This window comes from Neophocaena asiaeorientalis, unplaced genomic scaffold (genome assembly GCF_003031525.2).
Source record: "Neophocaena asiaeorientalis asiaeorientalis breed wild unplaced genomic scaffold, Neophocaena_asiaeorientalis_V1.1 scaffold648, whole genome shotgun sequence".
Taxonomy (NCBI): Eukaryota; Metazoa; Chordata; class Mammalia; order Artiodactyla; family Phocoenidae; genus Neophocaena; species Neophocaena asiaeorientalis.
The window spans coordinates 881588-895558 of NW_020172781.1; positions in this window are offsets into that span (position 1 = coordinate 881588).

Here is a 13971-nt window from a genome sequence, read left to right on the forward strand (position 1 = left end):
ATAAAGCGTAAGAGTAAGCTCCGAAAGAGCAGGGATCTTGTCCATTTTATTTGATGCTGTGTCCCCAGTGCCTTACAAACAAAGAGGACATTTTTTTTCCCTTTGGCCAAGCCATGAGCCTTGCAGGATCTTAGTTCCCCGATCAGGGATCGAACCTGTGCCCCCTGCAGTGGAAGCGTGGAGTCCTAACCACTGGACCGCCAGGAAGTCCCACGGAGAGGACTTTCAGTGTTGCTGATGGATATGAAGTGAAAGGTGATGGGGGCAAGTCTCCAGCACAAAGGATAATGGAGGGATCTTTTAGACACTTTCCAGCTCCAGGAATTTTGGCCCAGATATATACCGTCTTGCAGTACTCTTTCCATTTCTCACCGGATTCATAGTAATGGGCTCAGAGAGGTTAAGTAACTTGCCCAATGTTATACAGCTAGTCTGGGACAGAAGCTGGAATTTGAACCCAAGACTTTCAGTCTCTAAAAGCCCAGACTTTTACCTACTGTGATATTCAATCCCTCTAGCAGTGCCACCACCCCTGCCCACTCCTGGCACCCATACAAACCCACCCACCTGGGTCTGCCTGATACCCCACACTTGCTGATATAAATGGCTTTAGCACTGTATCCCACTTCTTTTCCATATATTTGTCATGACGGTTACTTAGGATGTGTTCATCGGGACTCTGGGTGTAAGTGACAGAAAGTCAACTCCAACTGACATTAATCAAAGCGGGGAAGTGGAAGGACAGTCATTCTCCTACTGAACCACAGAAAGGACAGGCAGGAAACTAGCTTTAGGCATGCCCAGAATCAAGGACTCAGACCTGGCAATCCTCTGTCTCCACTTTCTTTCAAAGCCAGCTCCCGCCAGAAAGCTGGAATTGTAGCTGCACTTGAATAAACAACAACAAATTCTTCCTTATCAGCTCCATTGTAAAAATCTTAGGGAAGCAATTTGATTGGCGGAGCCTGAGTCACATGCTCCTGCTTGGACCAATCACTGTGGCCAAGGTAGAATACAATGATGCTCAGTCCAGAGCCCCATGCTTGTTTGGAGCTGGGGAGAAGCCATTTCCGAAAGGCTGGGGTGCAGCCCTTCATTCTCTTGGGTTTCTTCATTTGATGAAGAGAGGCAACTAAGTCACAGCCCTTCATTCTCTTGGGTTTCTTCATTTGATGAAGAGAGGCAACTAAGTCAACACACAACTACAGCTCGGTGCACAACAGCTACCCCAGAGCAAAGCAAAAAGGGGCTTTGTTTCCAAGTGAACTTTGTAGAGCACTGTCCGTGGGAAGGGGAAGAAGAAAAGTGAGGGGGTCTACGGAGCAATGAAAGACCCAACTGTGTTTGGGTTTGCTCACCTTTGCATCTAGGACGCCTAAGATAGTGCCTGGCACATAGTAGGTGCTCAATAAATATAAGTTGTAGGAATAAGTTCGTGAATGAGAGCAATATGTGTTGGCTGAGCAGATGAAAATGTCTCTGCTTCATCACAGTGTTCAAGAGTCAGACCAGCATGGATTCAAATCTCATTTCCAGCACCTCCAAGTTGTTCAACTGGGGGACGTCACGTCATCCATCAGAACCTCAGTTTCAGCCTCCGTAAATGGGAAACAACATGCCTACCTCCCACTGTTGAGAATGGAATTAAATAACCTCTCCAAAACACCTGGGATGGTGTTGGGACACCATAACTGTCCCATCTGTGGCAGTTATAAAAATTATAAAAATGTCCCACATATAATTATATAATGTCCCACTTATAATTATAATTATGTAAATGTCCCATTTATAAAAATGTCCCACTCCCTCCCCATTGGGCAGTATAGCTTGACTCTTCGTTCAACAGCAGTTTTATATATTTACTTGTTTCAGTTCAACACTTGGAGCACAAGAAAAAAAAAAATGAAGACAAAGGTTTTTGTAAGAGCTAGTGTCCGTTACAACAAAACGTGATTTTCCTACAGACTCTCCATGGTGAATTGAAAACGGCTTGAACTGGTTTCATTCCAAGCAGCAGACACAGTTGCTGCCGACCTCAAGGCTTTTCGGAGGGAGAGCTGGCCCTGCAAGGGGTATTTTGATGCTCTGGGCTTGGCTGACTATTTTAAAATGAGTGTGAAATACCAACCCGATTGAAATAGCAACACTTCTGAAATTGTTGCCGATGTCCTCTAACACAAAACCCAAAGAACGTATGGGGTCCCCTGACATGTGCTCTCTGCACTACATACGCCCAGTATTTTGATCCCTGAAGCCAAGAGCACGAGTTTTTCACAGATATTGGCAACCACCTGAAGGTAACACAGCAGAAGCCAAGCCAACAAGGATGTTGAAAATATTGTGAGGGTTCTTTAAGTCCACATTACAATTTTTTGCTTTTTCTTTATTTTTTTGGATCCATCCTGTCTCCCCTACCCCCTTCTGTTCCTCTAGTTCTCTGTATCCCTCCCTCTTCCATGACGATGGAAGGAAAATATTTATCCCCACACATGAGTATTAACCACACAGAACTCATCACCAAACAAACAGAGAAACGATTATTCTCAATTCCACTTTAGACAACGTTCCTCTCTTATATTCCTCCTGGTCCCTCTTAGCAAACCGTCTCTGGAACATGTCTTCTGGCTCTCCTGGGTTCAGGATTCCTGGGCTACAGGCTCAGCAAGGCCCTGTGTTCTCCTGGCTCCATGAAGACCCCAGACTTCACATCCAGCCTTTTGAGTCCTGGACGCCCCTTGAATGTTGGTGGGGAGAAGATCACCAATGTCTCTTGCTCCAGGAACCTGAGCTGAGCTGGCTGGTTGGTCCCACTTCAAACAGTGTATCCCAAAGTCTGGGCCAAGGCCAGCTTCATGGGCAGGTGACTACCCCGCACTCAGAAGGGCCCTGACCTTGGTTTAATGCTCTGCTGTCACTGTCTTGAAATTCTTAATAATTTTTGAAGGAGAGGTCCCGCGTTTTCCTTTTGCACTGAGACCACAAAGTACGTAGCCAGTCCTACCTGAGACACATACCACTCACTGTACAGGAGACGATTTTAGGTGCTACACAGTTTTCTTAATTTAAGTAGTTATGTACACAGTTCTATATGTGTTAAAACAAATATGGAACTAGGTTAACACACCCCTACTTTTGTGGCTATTATTACTTACGAGGGGTTAAATTTATCTATGGAAAAAAAGTGAGTCTATTTAAAGAAAAATAGGAGGTGAGTTAACCGCACTTGCTACTCAATTGTGGCAAAAGAATCAAAGGGAGGGAAGCAAATGAATAAATCAAATTTGAGAACTGCCAACTTCAAGAACCCCCAAACATTCTCCCCAGTACCGCCAAAGCTCTGATCCAAAAATATTACCTTTACCAACTAGCCACAGTGCCCAGAGTTCTTGCACTGCTGCTTTTCAGAAGGTAGCCTAATTCACTGTGTGCCTTTGCGCAAGTCCCTTCATCGCCTGAGCCTCAGTTTGTCCATCCATAAAATGGGCCTGCTCTTTCCTACTAGGAATATTGGATTCTCCTGAGTTAAACCAATGGTTTGAAAATGCTAGTCCTCGCACTGGCTACATCTGATCCACCAGGAGAGGTCATTAAAAAACGCTTGTCCCCAAACTGCAGCCTTGGAGATTCTGATTAAGTAGGTCAAGTGTAGAGTTGGGGGATAATTTTAACCAACCCCTCAGTGATTTTGATCAGTGGCCAGTTTTGAGAAACACTAAGCTGAACTATTGAAAATTGTGCATTAATCATTCAACAAACACTTGCCAAACATCCCCTCCGGGTCTTGCACAGTTCAGGATAACAGAGAATTATAAGATCTCAGCCCTCCGGGATCCTACAATTTCAGATTGCAGAAAGAGTTTGAACTTGAGATAACATCAACTTCCTGTGTGCCAGCTCCTATTAAAGAGTTGTATGTATATTAACTTTGGCACATGGGATTTCCCAAAAAACACTGCAGCGTATTGCCAGTCCCATATGCCTTTCCAGAACTTTGCCACTCCCCCATCAACCAAGTGGAGTTTTTCTGCTCGCCTTGACACTGGGCAGAATTTCTTTACTTCCCTGATGAGCAGAAAACAGCAGCAGTGACCCTCTGTGGCAGCCAAGTAAGGTCATGAAAGGCAATAAGTATTTCTTCCACATGGCCTTCTCTCTCTTGGGATGCTCATCCTTGGAACCTAGCCACCATCTTGCAGGGAAGCCAAGTAGCCACACGGAGATGCCACGTGTAGGTGTTCTGGCTGTCTGGCCCAAGAGAGGCCTCACCAATCACCAGACACAAGAACAGGCTAGCATCCACATGATTAGAGCACCCAGCCTTCCAGCTGGGCGACTGTCCAGGTGTGACCAAGTGGAACACAGAGGTTGTCCCCATTGAGCCCTACCCAAGTTTCAGATTTATGAGAAAATGGATATAACTCCCTCTTTTAACCCTTTAAGATTCATGGTGGTTTATTACGCAGCAGTAGATAACCATAACATGAGCCCACGGAGGCTCCACAACCCTACAAGAAACGAATAAAGGGAAAGCTCTCTTGACAGATGAGAAAACTCAGGCTCAACGAGGCAAAGCCACTTGTCCCACTACATACAGACAACAAGCAACACAGCCAGAATTTGAACCAAAGCCTGTCCATCCTCAGAATCTACATTCTTCGTTGATGTGACCACCAGCAGATCAAACTAGAGGGTGTAAAGTGTTTTGAGTCGGGAAAAAATGGGGTAGGGGGGTGGGTGGTGAAAGAGACAGGCCAAGAAATAAGCTTAGAGAAAGAGCAGGGCAAGCCAGAAAAAATAAGCAGACTTGCCATTGGAATTAAAGTCACTCAAGGTCAACCCCTACCTGGGTCAGCTAGGGACGCTCCCTGCTATGCAAATGCCAGAGGGGAATCCATTGCTCGGCACTCGACACCCAGGTCAGAAGGCCTGGGAGGGCCCTTTTCATCTTCCCATCTCTTCCTTCAACAGGGATGCGGGTCTTGTCTTTGAAATCCTGCTTCCTCCTGCCTTCCCCACTCCCAGGTTTTCTCCCTGAAACACACAGCGCCTGATTCACAAGGATGAGACGCTGAGAAAGCAGATACTAGAGCAAAACACTTTTCTTCTGGTTACACTTCGTTTCTCTCTCCCTCTTGCTTGAAGGATGGGGCCCTTCAACAGGTTAGGGACAGGAAAATGAAGGTCTTTCATATTCTGGGCAATACTTCTTTCTGGTTTTCACCTTTCCTAGTGTCCCCTGCATGACTAGGGAGATGTTTTGTAAAGATACTCATGATTTATTAAATGCCAGGCACTGAGCTGGGTGCTTGACATCTATGATTGTATCTGCTCCACTTCCAAATGGGCCATGGTAGAGATTAAATGACGGACGACACGTAAAATGGTCCCATGCCAGACACTGAGAAGCTAACTTCGTTGACCACCTGCGGCTCTGCCAATAATAATAATAATTCATTACGATGATTACTTATTATAACCACCCTATAAGATAACGCCTCCTCTTTTTAGGTCTTATGACATCCCTATTTCTTGATGACAAAACTGAGGCAGGGACAGCACTGGTCCAAGGTCACCCAACTTACAAATGGCAGAGCCAGGACTCACACCCAGGACTCTACAACTCTGAAATCCGTGCTTGTAAGCAAGATGGCTCCTTGCCCATTCATTCCCAGGTGCCCCTCGGTGCCTCCACCCCTATCTTGCCGTCCCTCTCATCTCCTTGCTTCCACGCCGACATTCTCTGCCCTGCGACATTCAAGAGCCCGAGCACGATTCCCAGCCCTTTGCACTTCTTCATCCAACAGCCTCGTAATACTATTACTGCTGATGGCTTTTCATTCCCAATGCCAAACCTGATTTGGAGTTCACAAGGCTGAGGGTTTCAATCCAGGTCCTGTGGACAGGCTCTGGGAGCCCTAAGTGACTGGAGCTTACAGACAATCTAATTGTTATTGACATTTGTGTCTGATTATTCATCAAGGAAGAGCTGTCTTATAGGCCGAGTCATTCTATTCCCCAGCCCCCTTTCAGCCTCCCCACTCACGACCAAACACGGACGCACCATCAGGGGTGGGCCAATCAATCGTAATATCACTCTACATCTATCAGAGCCACTTTTGTGGGCTTGGGTGCAGGGGCAGATGTGAAAGGAGGAAATGGGAAGATGAAGAAGTGGATGAAAATTACTGTGTGCTGAATCTGAAATGGAAACATTACGCAAACAGCAAAGAGTAGATTGCATTACAAAAGATGTCCATCTATCAATTTATAGATAAATATATCTACTTATATCTACCTACTTACAGAGAGATGATACATAGATAGACAGATACATAGGTAGATAGGTAGAAAGAATTGTATCTGTATCCATACTTATATACCCCACCACTTGGGAGGGTAATTATTAAGAAGCATGTCACTTGTCAATTCATTCTGCTTGGTTGAAGCCCAGTGTCCCAGGAAAACATCCAATTTTATCTTGAATGACATTTGTGCCAGGTTAATCAACCTTGATCATAATCAATCCAATAAGTTGGTGAGTTCCCTTGCCCTGTCCCCCCAAAAAAGCAGCTCATTCACGGCATAAATCTTTCCCTCATTTTATTTAATTCTATTTTTCTAGAATGTCCCATTGGCCACATCTCCCTTTGTAGGGTTATCTTGAGAAAGTTGAAGCCATCAGCACTTGCCGAGTGCTGGCTGCATCTGACCTCAAGTGTTTTCACAATTCCTCCTGACTTCCAAAATGTGTGAAGACCTCACGACATCAAAGGTCATTTTGCAAGGAGCAGTCAGAGTTTTGCACAGAGCCATCCATACTTTCTTGGACTCTAAACAATGACACAGTCCTTTGGAAGGGCTGGCACATTGGCTGGTCACCACGATGACCCTGACTTACTCGCAATAGGACTGAGCTAACCCACAGAGACCAGGGCTCTTCTTTGCTTAAAAAGAAAAGAAAATTGGCACATGAAAACAACAATGCATTCTACAGACTACCAGAATGACAAAAATTTAAAAGACTGATGATCCCAAGTGTTGGTGAGGCAGTGCGATGACTGAAGCCCTCACGCCTTCTTTTTCTTTTTTTTTATAAATTTATTTATTTATTTTTGGCTGCTTTGGGTCTTCATTGCCATGCGCGGGCTTCTCATCACAGTGGCTTCTCTTAATGCAGAGCACAGGCTCTACGCGCACAGGCTTCAGTAGTTGTGGCACATGGGCTCAGTAGTTGTGGCTCGCGGGCTCTAGAGCGCAGGCTCAGTAGTTGTGGCGCATGGGCTTAGTTGCTCCGCGGTGTGTGGGATCTTCCCGGACCAGGGCTCAAACCCGTGTTCCCTGCACTGGCAGGTGGATTCTCAACCACTGCGCCACCAGGGAAGTCCCCCTCATACCTTCTTGATGGGTGTTATGAGCTGAGTTGTGTCCCCTCAAATTCATATATTCAAGTTCTAACTCTCAGCAACTCAGAATGTGAGTGTATTTGGAGATAGGTTCTTTAAAAAGGTGACCGATTTGAAATGAGGTCATTAGGATGGGTGCTCATCCAATGTGACTGGTGTCCTTATAAGAAGAGATTAGGACACAAACATGCACGAAGGGAAGATCACGTAAAGTCACAGGGAGAAAACAGCCACCTACCAGCCTTGGAGAAAGGAGGTCTCAGCAGAAACCAACGCTGCTGATAACTGGATCTTGGACCTCTAGCCTCCAGAATTGTGAAACAAGCAATTTCTGTTGTTTAAGCCACCCAGTCTGTGGTACTTTATTATGGCAGCCCTAACGAACTAATACAATGAGGATGCAAAATGGCACAAACTTTAAAAAAACAGTTTGCCTCTTATTATAAATTTAACCACACACTAATAATATAACCCAGAAATTCCATTCCTACGTATTTACCCAAGAGAAATTAAAACATGTTCACACCTAAAAATGAATATTTATAACATGATTATTTACAGTAGCCCAAACTACTGAAACAACCCAAATGTCCATCAACTGATGAATGACTAAACTGTGGTATATCCATACAGTGGAATACTACATTGCAATAAAAAGGAACAAATCACTGACACATTCCAAAACGTGGCTGAATCTCAAAAGCATTCATTCTATTAAGTAGAAGAAGCCAGACACCAAAAATTATGTAATATAATTGTCGTTTATATGACTTGCTGGAAAAATCAAATCTAAACAGACAGAAAACAGATCAGTGGTTACCAGGGGCTGGAGGTGGGAGAAGGGAATTGATTACGAAAGGAAACGGGAAAATTTGGGGGCAATGGAAATGTTCTATCTCTTGACTCCAGTGATGGATTCATGTCAAATTCATCAAAATGTATTCTAAAAAGGGTACATTTTATTGCATATTAATTATATTTCAATAAACTTAACTTTAAGAAAAATAATGAGCTATCCCTCTTTGCCTAAGGGGTAAAATTTTTTTTAATGCATGACATCCATTACTGGTGTAGATACAGGAAAGCAGTTACTTCCATGCACTCCTGTTGGGTGTTTAAATTAGGAATGTCTTGCTGGAAAGAAAACTGTCAGTTCTCTATCAAAATGTGAAATATACATTTGTTTGACACAGCATTTTCACCCTTAGGAATCTATCCTGCAAAACTACTTGTATATTTACAGATATGTCCATAGCAGTGTTGTTTATCATGGCCCCAAATAAGAAGTAACCCACAGAGAAAATATCCATCAGAGAAACAGGAGCTTAAAGATACACACCCACCTGTTGACATCGTTATCTTAAGGGAGGTATGGGGTGGGGTTAAAGAAGTGGCGCATTTTACTCAATATTTTTCTGTTCATTTTCATTTTTATACAGAGAATGAATTCATATACTGTGGAATTTATTTTAACCCTGGGATCAGAACTCCCATTTTAATAAATAAGACAATGAAAATGCATCTCACTCAATCACCCTCTTAAAGTGTCCCCTTCCCTGCTCTCTCCCTTCTTTGACATACACACTGATTGTTCCAAGAAAATTAATTAGTTGAGATGGGTACCGACCATTCCTTTATTCTAGCAGATTTGCGGCAACGAAATTCTTCAAAGAAAAAGAAAATGCTAGGGGCTACATGCTACTGGTGCACATGCTACCAAAATAATGACAACAATTAAAAGGGAAAGAAATTGGCTGATTTCACTTAGGTACAGATCCGATGATCAAGAGTTTCATATGCTTAGTGAAGGTTTTCTCTGAGTTGGCCCAATGACAGGAACAGAATTGGGAAGAGAAAAGGACGAAGAAATCGTGAGCCATTTACACCGTGGATGGGGGATTAGAAATGCTTAGGGGAAAAGCAGCTGGATTGATGTTGGATCCAGGTTTCTCTGACCTTAGAGGGTAAATATAAAACGAATCAACTTCAGTTACAGTGAAAAAACACCGAGTTCCTTTGGAACGAGGCTCTGATCGGGGACTTTGACTTTGCAAATACCCAGTGTGCTTGCAACACTTAGCCTCTGAGGCCACCCTAGGAGCGTGTGCATTTGGACTGACTAGGGGCGGCTGGCTTTCCTCTGTGTCCTACTCCTAGAATCGAGCAATTAGATATTCCCTTTCTTGTTGAACTCATCAACCTTGGTGTAACCAAAGATTTGCTTGAGCTACCCGAGTTATCGGAAAGGAGGATGGAAAGCAGTTATGCCCTTGAGTTACAAGTTTTCCCTGCAGCCATTTCTCCTCCCCAAAGGAGAGAATTATATCTCACCTTAAGGGTCCCTTGAATTTTTCCAGGTGAAGGTTCTAGGAATGATGGTCTCATTGAATTGTTTCTTAGGAAGTTTTAAGCTGGAGGTGGAAAAATCAAAGGATGAGGGAAAAACTTAATAACTATGAAAGCCCCAACAATGGACCATAAGGCATCTTAGTATCTTGGCCAAACCCTATGATTATTTTCCCACTTAGTTTGGCAGAAAGAAATTCCACTAAATTAGGGGCCAGCAAAATTTTCCTGTAAAGGGTCAGACAGTAAATATTTTAGGCTTTGTGGGCCCTGTGGTCTCTGTCACAACTATTCAACTCTGCCCTTGCAGTGCAAAAGCAGCCGTGGACAATACATAAATGAATGGGTGTGACTGTATTCCAATAAAACTTTATTAATGACACTGAAATTTGAATTTCATGTAAATTTCATGTGTCGCAAAATATTAATCTCCTTTTGCTTTTTTAAAAAACTTTCAACCTTTGAAAAAGGTAAAAAGCATTCTTAGTTCTCGAGCCTTACAAAACTGAGTGGTGGGGGGCTTCCCTGGTGGCGCAGTGGTTAAGAATCTGCCTGCCAACGCAGGGGCCATAGGTTCGATCCCTGGTCCGGGAAGATCCCACGTGCCACTGAGCAGCTAAGCCCGTGCACCACAACTACTGAGCCCACGCACCGCAACTACTGAGCGCGAGTGCTGCAACGACTGAAGCCTGCATGCCTAGAGCCCGTGCTCGGCAACAACAGAAGCCACTGCAACGAGAAGCCCGTGCACCGCAGTGAAGAGTAGCCCCCACTCACTGCAACTAGAGAAAGCCTGCACGCAGCAATGAAGACCCAACGCAGCCAAAAAAAAAAAAAAAAAACAGGTTGTGGGTTGAAGTTGGCTCATGCGACCTGGTTTGCCAACCTCTGCCTAAATTATCATGTCATTTATGGTTTTTGGTTACAAATATAATTCTATTTTGAAACCTCCCTTTTACTACATACAGTGTCTTAGCAGACAGATGGATAGACAGGTAGAAAACTGATAACTGCTAGGTGATATGTCAACAATTAGAATTTTTTTAAGCAAAAGAAATGGTTGCTGTCCATTTAGGATATTAGAATATAAGCCCCTTGAGGGCCGTGCTTGGCACGAGGCCTGGCACGTAGTAGAAGCTGATTGTTTCTCTCAGATCAATGAACAAATAACGGTCAAAGGAAAGGGAAATTTTGTTCCCATCCTAAAAATATCATCAACACTCATTTCTCCAAACTCTAAGTGTTCCAGAAAAACGGTAGAGGGTAGGTGTCAAAACTGAAGACTTAAATTAGATTAAGGAAATGAAAATAAGTCACCAGCAGTTTCTTGGACAGAGGTGCATTGCAGCATCAGAGCTCAGATGCAGTGTCAGATCAAGATGAAAGTCTGGAAAAATTATCACAAAAGGAAGGATATGTTTAGATTGCTCTTACCAAAAGGAGAGGTCCATTTTGGGGGAGAGAAAGAGAGAGAAATCAAGGGCAATAAGATGTCAAATTATATTAGCTAGGTGTTTATGCCCAACTATGGCAGCTTAAACATTTAAGATTTTACTTTTTCTCTCATCAAATAATCCCTGAAAGTGGGCAGTCAGGGAAATATGGCAATTCCATCAAATTTTCAGGGAGGCAGAGGCAGGTTTCTTCTATCTTCGTCCTCCAACTCCAAGTTACCTCATAGTTTAAAGGAGCTGCTGGAACTCCAGCCATTACATAAAAATTACAGATTGCAGGTGCAGAAATGAAGAGGAGAGGACAAATGGACACACTTATCAGCTGAGTTAACTTTCTTAGTCTTCCCGAGGCATCACAAACATTTCCACTTGCCTATCAAGGGTCAAAAGTTAGGATATGAACATATTTAGCTGCAAGGGAAGCACTGAAACATAGCTTTTGATTGGTGCATTGCTATTTACATAAAACTGCTGGTCTATTTCTCCGGAAATAGAAGAGAAAGGATATTGTAAAAGCAACCAGGCATGGGAGTTCCCTGGTAGTCCAGTAGATAAGACTCGGTGCTTTCATTGCTGAGGCCCATTCAATCCCTGGTCAGGGAACTAAGATCCAGCAAGCTGCACAGCATGGCCCCCCAAAAAAAAAAAACCAACTAGCCATATCTTCCTTAGCAATTACAATAGCTTATGAATTCATTGATCCATAAACATTTATTATACAATTACCAGGCTCGGCTTGCCAGACAAGGTTATAGCAGAGAAAAATGCAAGTCTCTCTTCTTGTGGAGCTTAAAGAAAGATAGACATTAAACAGAATCATGGATAATGAAGGTTTCTAAAATACAGGTTGCTATTGGAGCATATAAACTGGGTCATCTAATCCAGGGGTTGACAAACTTTGCCTTCAAAGGTTCAGAGTGGGACTTCCCTGGCGGTCCAGTGGTTAGAACTCCATGCTTCCAGTGCAGGGGGCCCGGGTTTGATCCCTGGGTGGGAGCTAAGATCCTGCCTGCCACACAGCATGGCCAAAAAAAGAAAAAGAAAAAAAGAAAATTCAAAGCATCAGAGAGTAAATTTTTTCAGCTTTGAGTGCCCTATGGTCTCTGTCTCAACTACTGAACTCTGCTGGAACTGAACTCTGCCGGAACTCTGCCGTTACAGCATGAAAACAGCCATAGGAAACATGTAAATGGATGGACATAGTTGTGTTCCAATAAAACTTTATTTACAAAAGCAGATAGGGGGCCAAAATTGCCCCATGGGTCATAGTTTGGTGACCCCTGATGTAAGCTAATGTGAGCTGTCAGTTAAGATCCTGCTGAAGGGATGCTTTATTAAGAGGAGACATAAAAGATGATCAGAAGTTCACTATGAAGAAAGGAACAGGGCTGACATAGAGTGTTCCAGGTGAAGAGTCCATCATTTCAAAGATGGAGCTACAGGAGAGAGCAAAGCATATTCATGGTATTTAAAGGAATCCAAACAGGATGGAGGAAAACAAGCAAGAAAGAGAGTTATAAAAGATGAGTTGGTAGGAGGTTGAAATCAGGGATTCCACAGGGGGTCTGTGCTTTATTATAAGGGCAATATAGAATGACTGGGGGCTTTCAGTAAGAAGTGACAGGATTAGACCTGCATATTTTAAGTCCGTTCTGGCTGTCGGACAGAGTGATGAGATCAGAGGGGCTAAGGATAGAGGTGAGACACCCACCAGAGTAGATAAAACGAGAAATAAAATCTAAGAACGTCAAGCGTTGGTGAACTGTTTTTACCATAACACTTCTGGCACCAAATGTGTGAGTTTTTTCCACACACCAACCAATTCTCCAAATCTCCAGACACCAGCCTGGTGTCCTACAGTTCATTTCAATTCTGACATTAACTACCCAGAGTTAGCGTCAAATTCCATAGGTTTAAGAGCTCAGTCCCCAAGACGGCCTTCACTTCAGTCACGAGTATTGGGGTCCCCAAGGTACCCACAGGTCTGTCCGACTTGGTTGGAAATCAGGAGCTCCTACAACCTCCCTCCCCCAGGTTTAACAGTTTGTTAGCATGGCTTAGAGAACTCAGGGAAACAGTTTACGTATGTTTACTGGTTTGTCATAAAGACACAACTCAGGAACAGCCAAATGGTAGCGTTGCGTGGACAGGGTTTGGGGTGGCGGTAGGGGTTCAAGAAGTTTCCATGCCCCCTCTGGGGGTGCCACCCTCCCAGCACTCCATGTGCTCGGCAGCCCAGAAGTTCTCCAAACCCTGCTCACTGGGTCTTTACAGAGACGTGCTACAAAAGCATGCAATCACTGGCCGTTGGTGACTAGCTCAACCTCCAGCCCCTCTTCCCTCCCCAGAAGTTCAGAGGGTGGAGAGCTGAAAGTTCCAATCCTCTTATTACGTCTTGGTCTTTCTGTTGACCAGCCCCCATTCTGAAGCTTCCTAGTTATCTCACTGGATACAAGTTAGACCATCACCACTCCAGAGATTCCAAGGGTTTTAGGAGTTGCGTTCTTTCATATCCGTCCAATTTCCCTGCCACTTTGGAAAGAACTGACCAACGTGAGAACAAGTTCACTACATCGCTACCAAACATCCAGATACTTCTTTCATTAGGTCCATGGGAATCTGCCTCCTTTTTTGAAACAGAATAGTGATGAACTCATGTTATTTTATGGACGTAACTTCATGATTTCACTGAGCAAGGACCACAGTGAGAGAACCAGGGTTTAATGGGATCTTGGCATATTTTGCTAGAACAGAGAGAATGTTCATAA